Here is a 24,990-nt window from a genome sequence, read left to right as displayed (position 1 = left end):
TGGTCTTTTCAACAAATGGGGCTGGGAGAGTTGGATATCCATATCCAAAAGAATGAAAGAGGACCCCTACCTCACCCCCTACACAAAAATTAACTCAAAATGGACCAAAGATCTCAATATAAAAGAAAGTACCATAAAACTCCTAGAAGATAATGTAGGAAAACATCTTCAAGACCTTGTATTAGGCGGCCACTTCCTAGACTTTACACCCAAAGCACAAGCAACAAAAGAGAAAATAGATAAATGGGAACTCCTCAAGCTTAGAAGTTTCTGCACCTCAAAGGAATTTCTCAAAAAGGTAAAGAGGCAGCCAACTCAATGGGAAAAAATTTTTGGAAACCATGTATCTGACAAAAGACTGATATCTTGCATATATAAAGAAATCCTACAACTCAATGACAATAGTACAGTCGGCCCAATTATAAAATGGGCAAAAGATATGAAAAGACAGTTCTCTGAAGAGGAAATACAAATGGCCAAGAAACACATGAAAAAATGTTCAGCTTCACTAGCTATTAGAGAGATGAAAATTAAGACCACAATGCGATACCATCTAACACCGGTTAGAATGGCTGCCATTAATCAAACAGGAAACTACAAATGCTGGAGGGGATGTGGAGAAACTGGAACTCTTATTCATTGTTGGTGGGACTGTATAATGGTTCAGCCGCTCTGGAAGTCAGTCTGGCAGTTCCTTAGAAAACTAGATATAGAGTTACCATTCGATCTAGCGATTGCACTTCTCGGTATATACCCGGTAGATCGGAAAGCAGTGACACGAACAGATATCTGCACGCCAATGTTCATAGCAGCATTATTCACAATTGCGAAGAGATGGAAACAACCCAAATGTCCTTCAACAGATGAGTGGATAAATAAAATGTGGTATATACACACGATGGAATACTACGCGGCAGTAAGAAGGAACGATCTTGTGAAACATCCGACAACATGGATGAACCTTGAAGACATAATGCTGAGCGAAATAAGCCAGGCACAAAAAGAGAAATATTATATGCTACCACTAATGTGAACTTTGAAAAATGTAAAACAAATGGTTTCTAATGTAGAATGTAGGGGAACTAGCAATAGAGAGCAATTAAGGAAGGGGGAACAATAATCCAAGAAGAACAGATAAGCTATTTAACGTTCTGGGGATGCCCAGGAATGACTATGGTCTGTTAATTTCTGATGGATATAGTAGGAGCAAGTTCACAGAAATGTTGCTATATTAGGTAACTTTCTTGGGGTAAAGTAGGAACATGTTGGAAGTTAAGCAGTTATCTTAGGTTAGTTGTCTTTTTCTTACTGCCTTGTTATGGTCTCTTTGAAATGTTCTTTTATTGTATGTTTGTTTTCTTTTTAACTTTTTTTTCATACAGTTGATTTAAAAAAGAAGGGAAAGTTAATAAAAGAAAAAAAAAAGAAAAACAAGGGAAAAAAAAAAGACGTAGTGCCCCCTTGAGGAGCCTGTGGAGAATGCAGGGGTATTCGCCTACCCCACCTCCATGGTTGCTAACATGACCACAGACATAGGGGACTGGTGGTTTGATGGGTTGAGCCCTCTACCACAGGTTTTACCCTTGGGAAGACAGTTGCTGCAAAGGAGAGGCTAGGCCTCCCTATGGTTGTGCCTAAGAGCCTCCTCCCGAATGCCTCTTTGTTGCTCAGATGTGGCCCTCTCTCTCTAGCTAAGCCAACTTGAAAGGTGAAATCACTGCCCTCCCCCTACATGGGATCAGACACCCAGGGGAGTGAATCTCCCTGGCAACGTGGAATATAACTCCTGGGGAGGAATGTAGACCTGGCATCGTGGGACGGAGAACATCTTCTTGACCAAAAGGGGGATGTGAAAGGAAATGAAATAAGCTTCAGTGGCAGAGAGATTCCAAAAGGAGCCGAGAGGTCACTCTGGTGGGCACTCTTACGCACACTTTAGACAACCCTTTTTAGGTTCTAAAGAATTGGGGTAGCTGGTGGTGGATACCTGAAACTATCAAACTACAACCCAGAACCCATGAATCTCGAAGACAATTGTATAAAAATGTAGCTTATGAGGGGTGACAATGGGATTGGGAAAGCCATAAGGACCACACTCCAATTTGTCTAGTTTATGGATGGATGAGTAGAAAAATAGGGGAAGGAAACAAACAGACAAAGGTACCCAGTGTTCTTTTTTACTTCAATTGCTCTTTTTGACTCTAATTATTATTCTTGTTATTTTTGTGTGTGTGCTAATGAAGGTGTCAGGGATTGATTTGGGTGATGAATGTACCACTATGTAATGGTACTGTAAACAATCGAAAGTACGGTTTGTTTTGTGTGACTGCGTGGTATGTGAATATATCTCAATAAAATGAAGATTGAAAAAAAAAAAAAAATAAGATCAACAATCAGATGCAGTCCCCTTCCCCATACTTCCCCCTTTCAATATGAACAAGTTAGGGTGGTCACTGCCTAGACATCCCTGAAGATGGAGAAAGAGATTAAGTGAGAGGAAGGGGTAGCAACAAGCAAGATAAGATTTAACAAAGGTGTATGAATACTGAAACTTTATATAAATATATATATATATTTTTAGATGCAGGGGTGTTGGAATAGCTGGAAGAGGTAAATGACATGGTGGAACTGTAACCTGTGACATTCTTTGAAATTTGCTCTATAGCTACTCATTAAATTGTGCTTTGAAGGTCTTCACCTTTCTGTATATACTCTATATTTCATAATAAGAAAAGAACTGAAACTGTGGAACTGTAACCCATAACAATTTTTCAAATATCTATATAACTGCTTGTTGAGCTGTACATCAAAAGTTAACAACTTTCTGTATGTATGTTATATTTTACAATAATGGAAATAGCTGAAGGTGTGGAACTGTAGCCCATGACATTCTCTGAAATTTACTAACTACTTGTTAAACCGTATTTTTAAAGTTATCACTGTTATGTATATATGTTAAAGTTCACAATAAAAAAATGCATTAAAAAAAAAATCATTGACTACAAGTAAACTCAACTTACCCTTACAATGGGTGAATTTTATGGAATGTAAATTATACCTCAGTAAAGCTGTGTTTAAAAAACCAATGAACCGAGGAAGGATAAAAGAACAATATATAAATATATATACACACATATTAAATAGTCTTGAAATATAAAAAGTTAAGGGATTCAATTTGTTATTGATACAAGGAAGAAAATAATATTTATTATTCAGCACTTGCAAGGGTGCCGTAAGAGAAGATGGCACAAAATGCTGATGTAAGTATAAATTTGCACAAACTGTTTGGAATGCAGTTTGGCAATGTGTACCAAGGGAGCTTTAAAAATGTGCCTTTGGATCCACTTCTGAGAATACAGCCTTAAGGAAGTAGTCAGAAATATGTATAAATTTTTATATATAAAAATATTCAGCAAAGCATGATTTATAATAGCTTATAACTGGAAACTACGTAAATATTCAACAATAGGAGGACAGGTTAATAAAATTATAGCCAATCCATGAATAATTATTCAGCCTTAAAAAATGTTTGTGGCACTGAATTGCATACTTGCAAGTGATTAAAATGGGAAATTTTAGGTTGTATATATGTTACCACAATAAAAATAAAAATAAAAAAAAGTTTGTGGGCCCAAAGCCCAGCACGGCACACAATATCGTCTCCACTGCAGTCACCACTGCCCAGAGACAGAGGTGGCAAGTCCACTCAGGGTGCCTAAAGGTGACTTGGACCACCAGGGCTGGGCCGTTTGAGCAATTGGGAATCACTGTGACTGTCACTAGCCAAAGTTCATAGAGAAGATGCTCGCTGCTGTCTACAGCATATTGTCGGGAGTTGCCCAGAAGCCACTAGCAAGAGTGCTGGTACCATCCTGTAACTCTGTAAATGATGCAACATTTGAAATTAAGAAATCTTCATAGGCTGGAAAAGGGCCCTCTTGTCGTATCAGTGCTCAGCAAGCAGGATGGGCTCAAATCTACACAGGATGACGAAGACTATTTGTGGAATGGGATTAATGGCAGATCAGCTGTATAAATAGAAAATTATTTGCGGTTTCTGTCACTTGTGTGATGGCCAGGAAACTTCTGTAGGATGTGAGGCCAGTATAAATCCCACAAATCATCTCATCACAGTCTCTTAAGCTCATGGCTTTAGTTTTATTTGTGGACTTTCTGTCTCAGAAATTCTTGTAGAGCTTGCAGGAAGAAGAGATTGTGCTAAAGGAAAAGGAGGATCAATACATTTGTATGCCGAGAACTTCTATGGAAGCAATGGCACTGGAGTTCAGGTGTGCCTGGGAGCTCACATTGCTCTGGCCTGTAAGTATACAGGAAGAGCTGAGATCTATTTGACTTCACATGATGATGATAATGCTACTAATGAAAATCAAATACCCGAAACTTTGAATATGGCAGCTTTGTGGAAATTACCTTGGATTTGTACCTGTGTGACTTACTCTCACAGAATGGGAACATCTGTTGAGAGAGCAGGAGCCAGCACTGATTATAAAAGAGAAGCAATTTTATTCCTAGACTAAGGGTAAACAGAACGGATGCTCTATATGTCCAGGAGGCAACAAAATTTGCAGCTTCCTATTGTAGATCTAGAAAGGGGCCCATACTGATAAAGCTGCAGACTTACTGTTATCATAGACACAGTATCCTAGAGTTGGTTATCATACATGAGAAGTACTCTAAGAAGTGAGAAATAAGAATGATCTTATGCTTTTCAAAGATAGAATGGTAAACAGCAATCTTGCCAGTATTGAAGGATAAAGGAAACTGATTTTGAAATGAGGAAAAAGACATTGAGGATGCAGCCTAGTTTGCTACAGGTGATTCTGAACCACCTTTGGAAGAATTAGGCCAGCACATCTACTACAGTAATCCACTTTTTCAAATCTGTGGTGCAAATCAATGGATCAAGTTTAAATTGATCATAAAGAGAGCCTGTTTGTAAATATCTTATGATACCTTCAATGTAACATTCAAGGTCAACTTTAAGAAACTGTATTTTCAATTTTGTTAAGGAGCAATAAAACAAACAAAAATTTGTGAATGTGTCTATGCTATGCTATAAAGTTAGATAAAAATTTGAAAAAAATTTAATGGGTTTCAAAAGTCCAGTGGTGTAGTAAAAAGTACATCTTTACCCATAGTTACCCAACTCCCCTCCACATAAGCAAATATGTTACCAATCTCCAATATATAAAAAGCAGAAATGTTTAACTGAAATAAACACAAAGAAGGCAGCTCAAGCATGTTTAAAAAGAAAAGCTCAACTAAATGCTGAGATTCAAAAAGAAAAAGAAATAGGGAGAAATATAAGCACTATGTAATTCATAGAACCTGAGGATCAGAATATACAAAACATAAACACATGGGGAATGTGGAGACACAGTTAAATCTCTGAGAAGATAAAATATTTGACATGAAGGATAAGAATTCTCTCACAACTACGCTTATTGCAAACAACTCACACTAAAATAAAATTTAATCCCTAAATCAAGTAAAACTCTCCTCTCTCCTGGCAGTCACAAAGCTGTCTCAGGCTGATTTCAGACACCACCACCTCTCTCCTGTTATGGGGTTTGTTAAGTATGTTTTATGAATAAATGTTACTATAATTGGAGGAAAACATCCTCAAATAACTGTTATAAGTAACAAATCATACCGTTAAATACAGCAAACTCCTGCCTTTTGCTTCCTGGCAATGTTGCCCCACTAATTTATATTCTCTAACAGAGAAATAATGACCCCCATAGTGGGCTGCCTGCTGCAGCTATACCATACAGAGAAAGGCATAGGGCTTTTGAAGATCTAAGGATAAATATATTACAACACAATTTTCATTATATTAAAATACAATTTCATTCTTACCACGAGTAGGGAAAAAGTATAATCATCTTCATTATTACTTCCACTATAAACTGAGGTACCTCACACTGACTTGCTCATAGCTTACAAACAAAACTTTCCAAAGCAATGCAACAGCTGAGTCACTATTCACTAAAGACTAGTATCTCATATAGTAAGTAAAAGAAAATGATACAATATTATGAAAGTGATCTATTTCTGTACTCTTTGGGGTTTCAAAAATAAATTTCAACATGGTTGCTGACTTTAAAAGTGATTTTCATATACTCTGATTCATCTCTTAATGGCATTTGGATATTGTGCCAGTTTGAATGTATTATGTCCCCCCAAACACCATTATCTTTGATGTAATCTTGTGTGGGTGGACCTATCAGTGTTAATTAGATTGTAATTCTTTGAGTATTTCCATGGAGATACACCCCACCCAACTGTGGGTGATGACTCTGATTGGATAATTTCCATGGAGGTGTTGGCCCACCCATTCAGGGTGGGTCTGAATTAAATTACTGGAGCACTATATAAGATCAGACAGAAGGAGCAAGCTGCTACAGCCAAGAGGGACACTTTGAAGAAAGCACAGGAGCTGCAGATGAGAGACAATTTAAAAATGGCCGTTGAAAGCAGACTCTTGCTCCGGAGAAGCTGAAAGAAGACAAATATCCCAAGTGCAACCAAGAGTGACATTTTTGAGGAACTGCAGCCTAAAGAGGAATGTCTTGGGAGAAAGCCACTTTGAAACCAGAACTTTGGAGCAGATGCCAACCACATGCCCTCCCAGCTAACAGAGGTTTTCCAGACACCATTGGCCATGCTCAAGTGAAGGTACCCAATTGCTGATGTGTTACCTTGGACACTTTATGGCCTTCAGACTGAAACTGTGTAACCAAATAAACCCCCTTTACAAAAGCCAATCCATTTCTGGTGTTTTGCATTCCAGCAGCATTAGCAAACTAGAATAGATAAATACTTATTCTGGGATTAAACAATATCTATGTATCAACTGAGTTACACTAGAGGTCATGCTCTATCAACTTCAAATGTTAGCTTCTCCTACAATGGACTAGTCAATGGAGGCATAATATACCCTTGGGTTTTACCCCATTTCCTAAGTTTAAAATTGAAACATGAGTTGAAGAAGAATAGATACAACCTAATGGCCTGTGCAACTTAATTACAGATAAAGGTGGACACTGCATTAGCCCCATAAAAAATCAGAAAAGACTAAAAAAATCACTGCTGAAGTTTACCTCTTCTGTCTAACAACAGATTGCTCCAAATCAGATTACTATATTCCCAGTTACTTGGAAAATTTCCTTGTTCTTGACCATGTTTCCTCAAGAATGACCAAAGGACCACCTGCCTCAGAATCACTTGAAATGCTTGTAAAAATTAAGTTTCCTGGGCCCACCATCAGGACTCCTGGGTCAGTGAGTCTGAGGCAAGGCCCAGGAACCTGTGTTTTAGTAAGCCTCCCAGAAGATTTTAAAGTTTGAGAACCATTATTTGTGAGCTAGAAAAAAAAGACTGAACATTTAATAAGCCTTTCCCAGAAATTTCATAATTATATTGGTGGATGTTTTAAATCTGAATGGGAGAGGCAGGGCAAGATGGCAGCATAGAGAAGTGAGGAATTTAGTTAGTCCTCTAGAGCAACTAGTAGAAAGCCAGAAACAACTAGTAAATAGTCTGGAACAACTGTTGGGGGACATCTGTGACAGGTCACATATCATACACCAGCCTTAATGGATGGAATGGCTGAGATTGCAGCACAGAACTATAAGTAAAGATCCTCAAATTGCAGAGTTGGTTCCACTCCCCCACTGGCATGGTAGCCTGAGTGGCAAAACTTCATTGTGGGAGAAAGAAGCAGTCCTGCCAGAGCAAGGGAATGTAGCTCAACCAAGCCCCAACTGCAGTTTTTTTTTTTTTTTTTTTTTTTTAATCATCATTTTATTGAGATCCAACTGCAGTTTTAATTAACAAATTTGGACTACTGAATACAAATTACAAGCAAGATAATCCTGGAACAAATAGGACGGGAACCTGAGGCTCCTCCCAAAAGAGAGGAAGCAGGGCTGACAAAAACAACAACAACAAAAAAACCATAAATAAATAAAAACAGAGGTTTCTGGAGATGGCTGAGCTCAGAATACTGGAAAACAGCTGTGTTCCAAGAAAAGGGGCACAGAGAAATGGGTACCAACACCAGTCGACCAGCAAAACTGGGGGGCTGGGGACAGGCTCTGTAAAGGGGCTTTTGCTCTTTTTGATTTTTTTCTCTCTCATTCTAAGCAGCTCATTAGAGGAAGCTTCAGGCATTTTCAGTTGTCAGCCTTGATCCAGGCAAGGGTGGAGTTAACAGTAAGAGAAACAAAGGAGGATTCAAGTGTTGAAGATAACTTCCTAAAGTGCGTATCTTCCCTAAGAAAAGGGATGGCACCAAGCCCAAAACACTGCTCTCCCTCAGAGAATTCAGACCCCAGGGCCTGGGGAAAAAAAAACAGAACAAAACCAGAAACAACTTAAGTTTGGTTTCTGACACCCTGGGCCCCTGACCAGGACAGGGTACACTGAGAATTAAAGGGACCACACCTCCTTAAACCAGTGGGGAGCTGCAGGCTGAAAAGTGCCACCTGCTGGACAGGATAGGAAAAGCACCAAGTCTAGAGGCCTCACAGGAAAGTTTGACAATCTGCTCCTAAAGGAAATTTGATACTTGTTACATCTTCCTCCTCAATCTGGGCCCATCCAGTCAGGGAAAACCTGATTGGGGTAATCAAGAGACCCAGATACCAAGACAACAAAAAATTATGAGAAACATTAGGAAAAACGAAGATATGGCCCAGTCAAAGGAACAAATGTACACTTCAACTGAGATACAGGAATTTAAACAACTAATTATTAATCAAACAAAACTCCTAAATCAATCCAAAAATCACATCAATGAGCTGAGGGAAGATACGGCAAAAGAGATGAAGGATATAAAGAAGACACTGGACAAACATAAGGAAGAACTTGAAAGTTTGAAGAAACACTCAGCAGAACTTACGGGAATGAAAGGCACAATACAAGAGATTAAAAACACAATGGAGACATACAACAGTAGATTTGAAGAGGCAGAAGAAAACATTCATGAGCTGGAGGGCAGGACATCTGAAACCCTACACACAAAAGAACAGATAGGGAAAAGAATGGAAAAATATGAGCAGCATCTCAGGGAACTTAATGACAACGTGAAGTGCATGAATATACATGTCACAGGTGTCCCAGAAGGAGGAGAGAAGGGAAAAGGGGCTGTGCTGATTTGTATATATTATGTCCCCCATAAAAAGCCATATTCTTTGATGCAATCTTGTGTGGGCAGACGTATTAGTGTGGATTAGATTGTAATTCTGATTAGCTGTTTCCATGGAGATGCGACCCACCCAACTGTAGGTGATAACACTGATTAGATCATTTCCATGGAGGCATGGCCCTGCCCATTCAGCATGGGCCTTGATTAGTTTACTAGAGCACTATATAAGCTCAGACTGAAGAAGTGAGCTTGCTACAGCCAAGAGGGACACTTTGAAGAACACACAGGAGCTGAGAGGAGCTGCAGATCAGAGACAGTTTGAAGATGGCCGTTGAAAGCAGACTCTTGCTCCGGAGAAGCTAAGAGAGGACAAACACTCCAAGAGCAACAGAGAGTGACATTCTGAAGAGGAGCTGTGGCCTAGAGAGGAATGTCCTGGGAGAAAGCCATTCTGAAACCAGAACTTGGAGCAGACAACCAGCCATGTGCCTTCTCAGCTAACAGAGGTTTTCCAGACGCCAGTGGCCATCCTCCAGTGAAGGGCAGCATTAGCAAACCGGAACAGGGACAGAAACAATAATAGAGAAAATAATCACTGAAAATTTCCCATCTCTTATGAAAGACACAAAATTACAGATCCAAAAAGCACAGTGTACCCCAAACAGAATAGATCCAAACAGATCCACACCAAGACACTTAATAATCAGATTATCAAATGTCAAAGACCAAGAGAGAATTCTGAAAGCAGCAAGGGAAAAGCGATCCATCATACAAGGGAAGTTCCATAATGCTATGTGCAGATTTCTCAACGGAAACCATGGAGGTGAGAAGGTAGTGGTGTATTTAAGATATTGAAGGAGAAAAACTGTCAACCAAGAATTCTATATCTGGCACAACAGGCCTTCAAAAATGAGGGAGAGTTTAAAATATTCCTAGACAAACAGACACTGAGAGAGTCTGAGAGAAAAATACCTGCTCTACAGGAAATACTAAAGGGATCACTACAGGCAGATAGGAAAAGACAGGAGAGAGAGGTTTGGAGCACAATCTTGGGTGATGGTAACACAATAATGTAAACACACTGAACAAAGATGACTATGAATATGGTTGAAAGAGGAAGGTTAGGGGCAGGTAGAACACCAGAAGGAAAGATAGAAGATAAAGACTGGAATTGTATAACTTAGTGAAACCTAGAGTGGTCAATGACTGTGATTAAATGTACAAATATGTGCCTCTTTACATGAGGGAGAACAAATGAATGTCAACTTTGCAAAGTGTTGAAAAGGGAGTAGTGTTGGGGAAAAAATATAATCAATGCAAACTAGAGTCCATAGTTAACAGTAAAACTGTAACATGGTTCCATTAATTGTAACAAAGGTAATATGCCAAAGTTAAATATAAGAGAGGGATATAAGGGAGGGATATAGGTGTTCTAGTTTGATAATGCTGCCAGAATGCAAAACACCAGAAATGTATTGGCTTTTATAAAAGGGAGTTTATGACAGGGCGGAGCTAAGATGGTGGCATAGAGAGGAGAGGAAGACTGTTAGTCACCCCCGGAACAATTCATAAATGACCAAAAAACTAGGAAATAACCTGGAATAACTGCGGGGAGACAAACTTGACTGTCCACTCATCATCCACCAACCTGAACTGGGAGGAATGCCCGAGATCGCAGCATAAAATCTGTAAGTAAAACTGTGGACCCACGCTGAGAGCCAAGAGCCGAGAGCCCCTCCCTCACGGAAGCCTCGCGGTGCTAGAGAACAGCACTCTCTCAGCCCATCTCAACTGGGGTTTTAATGTTAACTGCTCAATACAGACTGCTCAAAGCAGACAGAGGCTTTTGGTGACAACTGACCTTGGGAGAGTCGGGGGACGTATCTGTCTCAGGACGGGGAGCCCAGAGGATCGGGTGCTATCTCTGGCTGACGGGTGAACCTGGGAGCTTTTCTGTCCCTTTCTCTCTCTCTGGAGAAAACCTCAGCCATTTTCAGCCCACAGCGCTTTACAGTAAAGACAGCCTCAGCCATTTTAAAATCAAAAAACTTTGATCAGCAGAGTCAGAGAAACAAAGAACTTATTGATATGCAGATGACCTCTCTGAAGGGGGCATAGCTTCCCAAGAGGAAAGGGAGGGGCCCAGCTCTACCGCCTGCCGGATCCAGACCCCAAAGCCTGGAGGAGAGCCACAGGCCACACCCTCTTACACAGGCAGTGACAGGCTGACAGGTGCACCTGCCGGGCAGAAAAGCACAGGTGTATCAATCCTCTAAGAAAAACCATCAGGGAAAACCTGACTGGGGTGCCTAGGAGGTCAGATGCCTAGACAACAGAAAACTACAACCTACACTAAGAAAAAACGAAACGATGGCCCAGTCAAAGGAACAAATGTACACTTCAAACTGAGATACAGAATTTAACAACTAATGCTAAATCAGTTCACAAAGGTTTAGAGATATTTCTCAAAAGAGATAGAGGGCTTTAAAGAAAACACTGGGCATATACATAAGCAGAATCGAAGTTCAAAACGGGGTTTATTTGGTTACACAGTTACAGTCTTAAGGCCACAAAGTGTCCAAGGTAAACACATCAACAATCCAGTATCTTCACTAGAGGATGGCCAATGGTGTCCGGAAAACCTCTGTTAGCTGGGAAGGCATGTGGCTGGCATCTGCTCCGGATTTCTGGTTTCAAAATGGCTTTCTCCCAGGACGTTCCTCTCTAGGCTTCAGCTTCTCTCCAAAATGTCACTCTCCATTGCTCTTGGGGTGTTTGTCCTCTCTTAGCTTCTCCAGAGCAAAAGTCTGCTTCCAAAGGCCGTCTCCAAAATGTCTCTGTAAACTGCAGTTCCTCTGTCAGCTCCTGTGCATTCTTCAAAGTGTCCCTCTTGGCTGTAGCTCCTCTTCAAAATGAAACTCTCAGCTGCACTGAGTTCCTTCTGTTTGTCAGCTCATTTATATGGCTCCAGTGATTTAATTTAGACCCACCCTAAATGGGTGGGGTAACACCTCCATGGAAATTATCCAATCAGAGTCATCACCCACAATTGGCTGGGGCGCATCTCCATGGAAACAGCTAATCAGAATTACAATCTAATCCACACTAACACATCTGCCCACACAAGATTGCATCAAAGATAATGGCATTTTGGGGGACACAATACATTCAAACCAGCACAATGGGATACTTGGCATTGGTTTTTGTTGTTTGACTTTATATTGTGTTTTATTTTAAATTTATTTTTTCTTTTGTTGCTTTTTGGTTGTCATTTTGTGCTTTCTTTTTTTCACTTTTTTTTTTTTGCCTCTTCCTCTTTCTTTGTGGAAGAAATGGAAATCTCCTTAAATAGATAGTGGTGGTGACTGTATAACTATGTGATTATTTACTTAGGACGGAATGTATGGTGTGTGAATAAAACCATCTAAAAAATAAAGAGAGGGATACAAGTGCTGGAGAAAGGGATGCACCTAATCACTGTTGATGGGGAAGTAGAATGGTGCAGCCCATCTGGGAGGGCAGTGTGATGGTTCCACAGGAAGCTAAGCATAGGGATGCCATATGCTCCCGCAACTTGGTTACCTGGTATATACTTAGAAGAACTAAAAAGAGGGACATGAATGAACATTTGCACAGTGGGGTTTATGGTGTCAGTATTCATGATTTGCAGTAGATGGAGGTGGCCTAATGGTACACGGACTGATGAATGGAATGGTGAACTGTGGTGTATACATACAATGGAATATTGAGCTGCTAAAAGGAGTGAAGTTGTGAGATGAATGGACATTGAGAACAGTATGCTGACGGAAATAAACCAGGAATGAAAACAAAAACATTATAATGCCACACTAATATGGACTAACTGTAATGTGCAAGCTCCAAGAATTGAGTCTGAGAGCGCAAGTTATCAGGGAAAGCTTATTGTAAAGGTTCCTAGATTGTAAGCTCTTACAGCAGTTACATCTATTTCTAAGTTATAATGGTTATTTCTAAATTGAGATGCTGAGCTCTCTGTGTATAATCTGGTGGGTCCCTGGAACTTTGGGTATCTGTGTGACACCTGAGATTTAGAGCCAGAGTCCAGCAGCCATGAATGTCACCATTACTCCATACAGCAAATGTTAAGGAGTCTGAAAAAAGAGATCAGACTTCAATTAGACACATGAACAAAATGGATTTGGTTAGGACTAGGGTAAACTAGACTAAAGGATAAAGGACAATATAGAAGGTGTTTTTAAAACTTCAACTTCTGTGTGAGGCCAAAGGAGATGTTTATTGGGTGCAAAATCTATAATTTTTGTAACACTATACAATTTAACGTGTATGGTCAGTTTATTCAAACAACATAATTACATGGAGCATTGAATAGGGAATGAAATCTGGTTGGTTTGTAAAGGTTAGTGTGAAACCCCAACACATTCCAGAGTAATTTGGGCAGAGAATAAAGATGTATTAGCAAAGCCCCCTTGAGGGGAAAATGCAGAAATATTAAACTTCTCACCTGGGGAATTATTGATGTTCTCACAAGCACTGGGGACTACCAATTTAGAAAGCTGGGCCCTTGATCTTGGGGCTTGCCTATATGAAGCTTGTTACTGCAAAGGAGAGGCTAAGCCTACTTAAAAATGGTGCCTAAGAGTGCCGGGGAAGATGTAGCTGCCTCTTCTCCAAGGCAACCCTTTGCCTCTGGACTTCTCTGGGGCAAGCAGCTGCCCAACCAGGGGCCCGGAGCCGTGGGCTCAGGTGACGACCAGGGGTTCCGTGTCCAACCAGCAGTTTGCAGGTGGCTGCACCAAGGCGGCAGAGGAGGCACCAAAGAACGTGGCCAGGGTGGCAGAGAAGCTGCAGCTGCTGCACAGTACCAGCATCTGTAAGTGGTTCAACATGCACTTGGGGTTCGGTTTCCTGTCCATGACTGCCCACACCAGGGTCAGGATGTCTTTGTGCATCAGAGCAAGCTGCACATGGAGGGCTTCCAGAGCCTGAAGGAGGGTGAGGCAGTGGAATTCACCTTTAAGAAGTCTGCCAAGGGCCTGGAATCTATCCGTGTCACTGGACCTGGTGGTGTGTTCTGTATTGGGAGTGAGAGACAGCCAAAGGGGAAGAACATGCAGAAGCATGGATCAAAAGGAGACAGGTGCTACAATTGTGGAGGTCTAGACCATCATGCCAAGGAATGCAAGCTGCCACCCCAGCCCAAGAAATGTCACTTCTGCAAGAGCATCAGCCATATAGTGGCCTCATGTCCACTGAAGGCCCAGCAGGCGCCCCGCTCACAAGGAAAGCCCTCCTACTTTTGGGAGGAAGAAGAAGAGATCCACAGTCCTGCCCTGTTCCCAGAGGCCCAGAATTGAGCCTACAGCACATGGGGGCAATCCTTTTGCGATTAGGAAGTTCCAAGGAGCAGGCATCAATCGGCAGATTAGAGAAAGTGGGAGAGGGTGGGTGGGGGCAGCTGACAGTGCCATGTATCTCAGGCTGGGGTCCATAGCATCACCCTCTCTTCCATCTTGGTGGGGCAGAGGGGTGAGGCAAAGGAATTCCAACCATGCTCTATCCAAATACAAGTGAGGGCTTTCAGAAGAAATATCCTTAGAGCCCGCATGAAATACTCTAGAATCTCTAGTTTTATGACAGTGGCCTGGATAGGGAAGTTTTGCTTTGAAAGAGGATTTATAAAAACTTCTCATGACAGAGTAAAAAGATGAGAGCAGTCTGATGGACCCAACCCAGAAGCCAATAACATTCTGTGGGAGGGAATCTCGGGTGGAACAGGGTTTTTCCATGTCTTGTCTCATAACCCTCTCTTGGGACAGGGTGCTGGGAACTATCCTAAGCAATGGGTTGTGATGACAGGCATATTTGGTTGGTGGGACAGGCTGCAGAATGACTGCTCCTAAGCCCATTACCCCATTCTGGGCCAATATGATTTTATTTATTTGCTCCCTTGGATAACTGTACCTTGGGTCCCACTTTCTCGAGGACGCCAACTGCACTAGCCATGTGCGAATAACTTATCTTATTCATTTTAACTTTTTTTTTCTTAATATAAATATTCTGGTTTTGTATTTTTGTATATTTTAATCTAAGGCCCTCATTCCTATACTGTGTTCTCAGGTACAAGAACAATCTCAGGGATAAGTCGGCAGCAGCTCCAGGTCTGCACAGCAGGAATACTTTTTTATTGTTGTTGCTTTATCACCACAAAGAACAACTACTTGAACTACCTCATTTTTGCCAATTAGAGCTGGCTTTTCTGCCATAGTGTCCTCTTGAAATCCCTCCCTTTATGGGAGACTAGGTTTTAATTGGGTGCCCCAGGACTTGATCTCCTACTGGAAGAGTGGGAAATTAGTTTAAACGGGAAGATGGTGCAGAAAGGTTAGGAGAGGCTGGGCCAGTTAAAGGTCAAGAGAAGAAGCCAAGATTAGGTGAGAATTACCAATATATATAATAAGGGATTCCTGTTCCCTTATTACATATATTGGTAATCTCTTAATCATAGGGTACAGGACTTGTTTGGGACACCAGATCCATCCTTTTCTGGATTAAGCTGGGCCTGCCATGCACAATGGGTGTGTGTGTGTGTGTGTGTGTGTGTGTGTGTCCGTCCAAGGATGGATGTATGAAGCAAAGACTAAAATTCTTAACCTTTCAAATGTCTGGACTTTTCCTGCTTGGCTTCCAGAGAGACCATCAGTGAAGGCTTCTTTGTGGCACCCAGAGCCAATGTCCTACCCTGATGCAGCAGTGATTATAGTGTCATAGTAGCTAAAGGAGAAAGGGGGTTTCGTTTACATGCTGTGGGATCACTGCAAACCTACCTCACTGTGTTGAAATGGGGCAAATGCAATAGAATGCACTGGGTGATGTGTGTCTGATCCTGGGTACTTGTTTCCTCCAAATGCTGCCCCCCTCTAGTTACTGTATTTGTCTGGGCTTTGTAGAACTTCACGAGTTGCTGATTTGGTGATTGCTAGTGGCCTAATTTGTGTAAAGATAATGTGTTGGTCTTTCTCCATGTTCTTTTGGGGTTTTTATTGCTTACAAACTTCTTTTTTTTGTGTGGTGAAAGAAAAATAGCCAAAGCATCTTTGACAGAAGATTCTACAACAGGCAAAAAGATCTGAAATATGCTTGGGAGCCCCTCTTTGAAGTGGGGATCTTGAACCATCCTTTCTTTCATGTTCTCCTTTCCTTGTTTCCAATTTTGGACTATATCTTCTGTCCTAAAAACTTACCCCATCACCCCTTTCCAGTTCCCCCTCCCCAACCCCCCATACACATAATTTTGGGGGTATCTCCACAACTCTTCAACAACTTATGCAAAAGACCTGAAGAATCTAGGAACCTCCATCCCTCATTCCCAACCTTCTGAATTAAGACCATTCCTTGATGTGATTCATGCCAAAAGTTTAACACTGCTGTACTTGGATTGACCAAACCTACTTAATCTTAGGATAGAGAGAAACAATGGGTGTGTGAGGGTGGGGGGTGGGGGTCCACGTAGAAAGTGGAAGTAAGAGATTCAAAGAGGGAAGATGAATGTATATCCAAGTCACTCAGGAACTTTTACACAGGTGCAAGAAACTTATGTCAAAGTGGCTACACGATTGTTTAACAGGAGACGGAAGAAATGTAACTCCATGTTTACTGCTAGAAACCAAAGCTTAGTGTGGAATCTTGAATTTATGAGGATGAAGGGAGGGTAGGAAAGCCTGTACCTGTCTGTTCCCTAATCCCTTCCCCTCATTCCTGAACTGCAGGAAACTGAGCCCCCTTAGGCTTCGGTGACCCTATCACTGGGTATGTTTATCTGATGGTTGATTTTGTACTGGGTACTTCCTTGCCTTTCTGCTATCATTTTGTAACACATGCTGACCTTTCCCCTTCCCCATTTTTCCTGGGATACTACAATGCATAAATAAAGACTTATTGGTACCGAAAAAAAAAAATAATCATAATAAAAGAAAATAAAATGGTGCCTAAGAGTCACACCCAGAGAACCTCTTTTGTTGCTCAGACGTGGCCTCTCTCTCTAAGCCAACTCTGCAAGTAAACTCACTGCCCAATCCCCTACATGGGACATGACTCCCAGAGGTGTAAATTTCCATGGCAATGTGGGACATGACTTGCGGGGATGAGCTAAGCCTTGGCATTCTGGGATTGAAAAGCCTTCTTGAACCAAAAGAGGGAAGAGAAAGGAAAGAAAACAAAGTTTCAGTGGCTGAGAGATCTCAAATAGAATCGAGAGGTCATTCTGGAGGTTATTCTTATGCATTATATAGATATCCATTTTTAGTTTTTAGTGTATTGGAATAGCTAGAAGGAAATAACTGAAACTGTTAAACTGTAACCCAGTAGTCTTTATTCTTAAAGATGACTGCATAAATATATAGCTTACACTGTGTGACCATGTGATTGTGAAAACTTTGTGGCTCCCACGCCCTTTAGATAGTGTATGAACAGATGAATAGAAAAATGAGGACAAAAAGTAAATGAATAATAGGGAGAGATGTAGGGCATGGGATGTTCTGGGTGTTCTTTTAACTTTTATTCTTACTCTTTTTTGTGTGTGGCAATGAAAATGTTCAAAAATTGTCTTGATGAATTATATGATGGTACTGTGAATAACTGTACACTGTGGATGACTGTATGGCATGTGAATATATCTCAATAAAATTGAATTTTAAAATATGGATGGGAGAGAAAAATAAGAGAATATTCAAAAATGATTAAAATAACTCTTCATGGCTTTGGATTAGGCAAGGGCTTCTTAGGTATGACACCAAAAGCACAAGTCACTAAATAAAGAATAGATAAATTGGCCTTCATCAAAATTTATAACTTTTATGCTTCAAAGGACATCATCAAACAAGTGAAAAGACAACTCACAGAATGAGAGAAAATATTTGCAAATCATTTATCTGATAAGGGAATTGTATCCAGAACATAGAAAGAACTCTTACAACTCAACAATAAAAAAAAACAAACAACTAATTTAAAAATGGGCAAAGGTTCTAAACAGACATTTCTCCAAAAAAAGATATACAAATGGCCAACAAGCACGGGAAAAGATGCTCAACATCATTAGTCATTAAGGAAATGCAATTCAAATCCATGAGATATCATTTCACATCTACTAGATGACTACAATAAAAGACAAACAAACAGGGTTCCTATTTGGAATGATGGTAATATTTTGGTAACGGATGCTGGTAATGGTAGCACAACATGATGAACATAATTAACAGCAATGAAATATATACCTGAATGTGAATAAAAGGGAAAATGTTAGATTGTATATACAGCAGCAGAATAAAAACAAAACAAAACACATGAAACTATACTACCCAAGCAGTGAACCCTAAGTTAAACTATTCACTATAGTTAATAGTACAATTATTAAAATGTGCTATCATCAATTGCAACAAATGTTCCACACCACTGCAAGCTGTTAATAATACGGTGGTTTACGGGAATCCTGTATTTTATGCATGGAAACCCAAAACTTCACTAATGAAGGAAAAAAAAATGAAGAAAATAAAAAAGATAGACAATAACAAGTGTTGGCCAGGAAGTGGAGAATCTGAAACCTCATACATTGCTGGGGAGAACGTAAAACGGTGCAGCCACTTTGGAGAACAATTTGGCAGTTCCTCAGAAAGTTAAACATAAGGGTTATCATATGACCCAGCAATTCCACACCTAGGTATTTATCTAAGAGAATTGAAAACATACAGCCACATAAAAATTTGTACACAATGCTCATAGTGGCATTATTCATAATAGCCAAAATGTGGAAACAGCCCAAATGTCTATAACTGATGAATGGACAGACAAAATGTGATATATAGCCATACAATGGAATATCTGGCAATAAAATGGAACGATGTACTAATACATGCTACAACACTGATGAATCTTGAAAACACTATGCTAAGTGAAAAAAAGCCAGACAAAAAGACTACATGTTGTATGATTCCATTTGCATGAAATGTCTAGAATAGGAAAATCTATAGAGATAGAAAGTAGGGGCTGGGGGGAGGAGAGAGTGGTAAGTGACTGCCAATGGGGTGATGAAAATCTTCTGGAATTAGACAGTGGTAATAGTGGCACAGTTTTGTGAAGCCACTAAAAACCACTGAATAGTACACTTTAAAAAATTAAAAATAAGCCAAAAATTGTTAAGAAATCCATACCAAGTCCATAAATTTGGAAATAAAATGGTTAGAAGTAGTAGCTTAAGACCCTAAGTATGTGAATTTTCAGAGAGAATCAGAAATGGGAAAGCCAAAGGATAAAGATAGAATCTTTTTGGAAACCACAGACAATGGATGGGAAGAGACAAGAATGGAGATAACGTAACAGCATTAAAATTCAGGAAAAAAAAAAAACAAAACAAAACAGAAAAGTACAATCATGTAAACAAAAGTTTGAAAAGTTCTATTAAAATGCATACTGAGAAAAATGGCAAAGTGAGTTTCAGAGCAGGAAGAAAGCAAAAAGAACCACCAACAAAATAAAATAATTCAATGACTCATCTAAGATTTTAAAAATTAACTTAAAGTTTATCTGTTAATAAAGAACCAGTTGAGAAGGTACATATATAATATAAATTTATAAAATTGAAGAAGATATGGACAGATTTCATCAAATTGAGAGAACTGTAATTGAGGGCAAAACCAACATTTAACCAGAATACTTTGGGGATATATGAAAGCATTGCTTTTGCACAGCAAATTTATAAGAGGAGATGAACTATGTTGGATTCCCTGTCAATAAATCAGAAGCACTTCCATTTGTCCTAAATAGGATGCAGTGATGATAAAAGACAGATGACAGCACACCGTGAACTAGAATGTCAGCTCTGTAGGAGCAAGGACTCTTTTGTTCACCTAGAACACTGCTTGACATACAGGAAGCCCTCAATAATGCTGGCTAAATAAATCAATAGCACCTTGAAATCTGTAAAATACTGTGCATATGTTTTAGGATTTCACATGTAAATTAGGGGGAAGAACTCTAAATTTCAATGCATGAGAAAGATATCGATATTTGAGATGTAAAACTAGAATTTCAGACTAACAAAGAATTTCACTCAAACTACCACACCAACTGGAAGCACATAAGTCTACATAACTTATTTGTATTGTTACATGCTTCAACCTATTGATAAATTTCCTTCACTTTTACATTTTTAGCATAATAAAAACAAGTCCATACACTTCTGAAGAGTTCACTATTTATATGGCACAAACAATGACACACTGAGAATTCATCATGATCACATTAAAGGAATTTAAATACATAAGATAAAATCTACAGAAGATATGGCTTACATAAAATGTAACAGGCAAAACCAATATCTAACAGATCCAAGGATAAAATTCAAAATTTAACTGTCAAAAGCTATTTATTATTAACTAAATTCAGAATGATGAATACAGAAGGAAACAAAATAAAGTCTCCTATCTTAAAGGAATTCAGTCTAATGAAATAATCACCATACAGTGACAAATGTTATCGCAGTTTCTAACAATAACTGATTCAGCTAATTTACTTATAAATTTACATGGAAAAAAAAAAAGACACTGATCTTATTTTGAAGTATTAGTACACAGATAAAAAATTTCTATACCTGCCATATAAATACTAAAATCAAGAAGATCAAAACAAAAGGTGTTTTATATAAGACTATCAGTAACAGGTTCCATTTCATGTGTAATCAACTCAATTATTACAAAATTTTTGGCTTTAAATCAATGTATCCTATTGTTAGAATAATGACAAATGTCACTAGTTGGTTCAATTCACTTTACTTTTCTCTTTAAACAAGATAACTTCAGGCAATGAATGTGTAATTAGTGCTGTAGTTCAAATTCAAATAATTCTCTTTGAACATAGCAAAAAGGTAACCCACTAAAATTCCCCATTATACTTCCCACATCTGAATAATGTTTTAGATCTATTGCTTTTAAGGACTTCATTTGAATCTAAAATATCCAACAAAATTTGAGATGAAAGGTTGCTTCAATTTCCATTAACAAATAGATATGACTTTAGAAGAATCAGTTTCAAGCTCTACAGTTTAGCAAAGGATATAAACCGGTTCAAGTATGAGAGATCTCTATTATTCATTAAAGTTAAAACTTTTGAATACTTACTCTGATCTAATTTAGATGATGGGCTAAAAAAAGTTAAGCAATTTAGTTTTCTATTGATACAGGGAATAAAGACTTCATTTGATAGTCTTTTTTTTTTTAATATTGAAATGTACTTTAAAAGAATAGTCATATGGAGGAAAATTATTCATACCTTAATCTTTTTTTAGTTTCTCAAACGAACTGGTTTTCAAGACCCTGAGAAATTTACCCTCTGTTTCAGGCATGTCATCTTGGTAACAGAGCTGGATTTACAATAAGGAAGTGACAGTGCAGATTCTGTGTTTTGACATACATGCTTTACAGTAGAAAACATTTTGCAAGTAAAAGAGTACTAAGGTTTAGAACTACAACATATGCTATATAAAATGATATTTTTTTAAAGTAAGATTGCTGCTATATACTTATACTGGACTAAATTTCATAACAGTCCTTCCTCTAACCTCCTTCTTTCCCTATCCCTTTCTCAAATAAGTTTTTCCATCCTGGAATGCATAAAATGTATTTGAAATATATATTTCAATACATCTTTATTATCTTTATATTCATGGATATAATTCTCTGAAATTGAAAGCATTTTCATTTGCCCCATTTATTCCAAAGTAACTTATGTTTTTCTATTAAATTTAGATTGAAATTTTTTTTAGCATTACATTTTTTTATCTTCATTTTATTGAGATATATTCACATACCACACAGTCATACAAAACAAATCATACATTCGATTGTTCACAGTACCATTACACAGTTGTACATTCATCAACTAAATCAATCCCTGACACCTTCAATTAGCACACACACACAAATAACAAGAATAATAATTAAAGTGAAAAAGAGCAATTGAAGTAAAAAAGAACACTGGGTACCTTTGTCTGTTTGTTTGTTTGTTTCCTTCCCCTATTTTTCTACTCATCCATCCATAAACTAGACAAAGTGGAGTGTGGTCCTTATGTATTTCCCAATCCCACTGTCACCCCTCATAAGCTACATTTTTATACAATTGTCTTTGAGATTCATGGGTTCTGGGTCGTAGTTTGATAGTTTCAGCTATCTACCACCAGTTGCCCCTGTATTCCAAAGTAACTTATGTTTTTCTATTAAATTTAGATTGAAATTTTAATACTTCTCCCATACTTAAATTTTACATAATTTTTAATTACCTAGTTTATAAAACACTTCCATATACACGACCTTGTTTTCTATGATATAAATTCAGGGAATTATTACTCTTATCTGTTTAATAATTCCTTGATATCTTCATTTGTACTTAATGTTGAAAATACAGTTTAATAAATAGTCACATATTCAGCTCCTACCACAAAAAACAAGAATGCAAAACTGGAAAACTATTATAAAATTACATAAACAGAAAATAAGTAACCAAAGTAACTAAAATTAAGTAACAGAATCTGATGATTCATAAAACATATTTCTCATTGCAAAAAGATTAAGATTTTACCATAGTGTTTCACTTTATTTTTTAAACCTTGGTTTATATCTTCCTATAACCTTCTTTACAAGTTAAGTATTTATCAGGATGGATACTAAGACACTTAACCCTTTTGTTGAATGTTATGATAAAAATTTTAATTTTGGCCAAATGTAAAATAACTTTCAAACATTCCCAGATTATAGATTAAGCAGTCCACAGGGAGCCTCTCATTCACATGCTTTAGACCTAGTTAAGTCCATGCACACATTTATATACATACATATATACACAAACTTTGCACAGAATTAATTTTTTTCTACCAATAGAAGTGCAAAGATAAGTTTCTAGCTAAAAAATTGGAACATCAAAAAGGTACTAGGAACATCATCTATGGTTACTGAATTTCTAATCTGTGCTGAATTATAAAGTTTTAAAGTTCCTGTATATTTTTGACATCAGTGACTCATGTCTCATTTGCACAAATTATATTTAACTCAGTAAGATTTCAACTCACATATAACAGTCTATTGAGAAATTAATCTGAACATGGAAAGCCTGGCTTGTATGGTTTTTCTCATGCCACATTTCCCCTATACTCCTTTGAAGAACCACCATCAGCTCCTAAGGAGTAGCAGCCTCAAAACTGGAGGAAAATAAATGATCACAGAAGTGTACAAACATTTACATATCCTTCATGTAGAACTGCCCTAATTACTGTCTGCGTCCACTCACAGTCAAACACTTCAGAGCTGTTACTCTCAGTAACTTACTGCCTTCTTAACTTTCTGCCTTCTTCTTAACCCAGAACTAGTGAGCTTCTATACTCACCACGCTATTAAATAGATCTTGAGCCACTGATGCCAAATCCAAGGACTACTTTCAGCCCTTATAAGGTGATATGAGTGTTATTCACAACTCCCTTCTCAAAAACTCTCCCCTTCCCTTCTACTCCATAAATCTAATCTTTCCTGGTCCTCCAACTTCCCTGGCTGTTTTTCCAAGTCAATTTTCTTTTCCCCCTGTCAGCTGTCCAAATCCCCAGTGTTCTTACATAGCCGCTACTTTTCTAGAGATAATACAAACTTCCCTGGGACTGTATTTCATACAAACTTCACTACGTTGACAGATGACTCCCAAACCTGTTTCCCTACAACCAGATGATTTGGTTGCACTCCAGAAATTTATGTCCAATTGTCTCTTCCAGTACACCACTCTACAGGGTCTCCTTGCCTCTAGGCACAATTCTAATGTCTTACACATTACCACTAAGACTGCTGTTCTAAAAACAAATATCTAACTCTGTGATTCTAATACTTAAAATGGAAATACACTACATGAAACAAATAAATGTGAGTCCCATAATAAAAGGGCATAAAGCTGAATCTACCTAAAAGAAATACACTAAACCTACTTTCTTTTAAAAATAATTAATTTTATTAATTCAGAATGCTACAGAATTTAGAATGGTATAGTGAATGCAAAAAGGTATGTACAGAAAATAGTCTCAACTGCCATCCTTTTCTCACATCAAACCAGTTTCCACCCTCATCCTCACACACAGGAGATCCCTGTTACTAATTCCTTATATATCCTTCCAGAGTTTCTTTACATATAAACAACAAATGCAAATATAGATTCTTATTTTTGCCTCTTTTGCACAAAAGACAGATTATTATACATTGTGCTGTAAACTGTTTGATGTTTTGTCTAGTCACCAGTATACATACATCTTGGAGAATTTTCCGTATCAGTAAATAGACAGCTTCCTCATTCTTTTTACAGATATTGGAATGAGGCAAATTGCAAAAAGCTGGTCACTTCATTTTACAACTCATTTTATAATCCCCTTACCATCATCCCAAAAAAAAGACTTACAGAGCTGCAATCAAAAAGCTTACGAATTTCTTAAATCTTATCTAATATTTTTATTACATTTTAAAGAATTTTACTGAAATATAGAATACCTAGAAAGTGAACAAATCTAAAGTATATACAATTTAAGGACCTGTAGGAAACTATCAAAGACACTGTGCTCACAACTATATGATGATTCTGTGAACAACTGATTGTACACTGTGGATGACTGTACGGTATGTGAATATATCTATAAAATTGCAGGGAAAAATATAAACAGAGGGATACAAGTGCTGAAGACAACATGGAGAGAGGGATGTACCTATTCACTATTGGTGGGGAAGTTGAACAGTATAGCCTATCCGGAG

General features: G+C 38.4%; 1 protein-coding gene and 2 pseudogenes across 21 annotated transcripts in view; 2 read left to right on the top strand and 1 right to left on the bottom strand.

The window, feature by feature from the left end:
* LOC119505938 (sarcolemma associated protein) overlaps window positions 1-24,990 on the bottom strand; it is a 200,834-nt gene that overhangs the window by 143,876 nt on the left and 31,968 nt on the right. The window contains exon 1 of one of the 21 annotated variants that reach the window (XM_037798953.1): window positions 21,491-21,589. The exons of the other annotated variants lie outside the window; for them this stretch is intronic. The gene's annotated coding sequence lies outside the window, so the exon portion shown is untranslated. Of the gene's footprint in view, window positions 1-21,490; window positions 21,590-24,990 lie in introns of those variants that run through there. 21 annotated transcript variants of the gene reach the window in all.
* LOC119510246 lies at window positions 3,243-4,960 on the top strand (annotated as a pseudogene).
* On the top strand, window positions 11,543-14,526 carry LOC119510237 (annotated as a pseudogene).

This window comes from Choloepus didactylus, chromosome 1 (assembly GCF_015220235.1).
Source record: "Choloepus didactylus isolate mChoDid1 chromosome 1, mChoDid1.pri, whole genome shotgun sequence".
Taxonomy (NCBI): Eukaryota; Metazoa; Chordata; class Mammalia; order Pilosa; family Megalonychidae; genus Choloepus; species Choloepus didactylus.
Note: the sequence above shows the minus strand (reverse complement) of the source record. Positions and strands in the feature narration are given on the sequence as shown.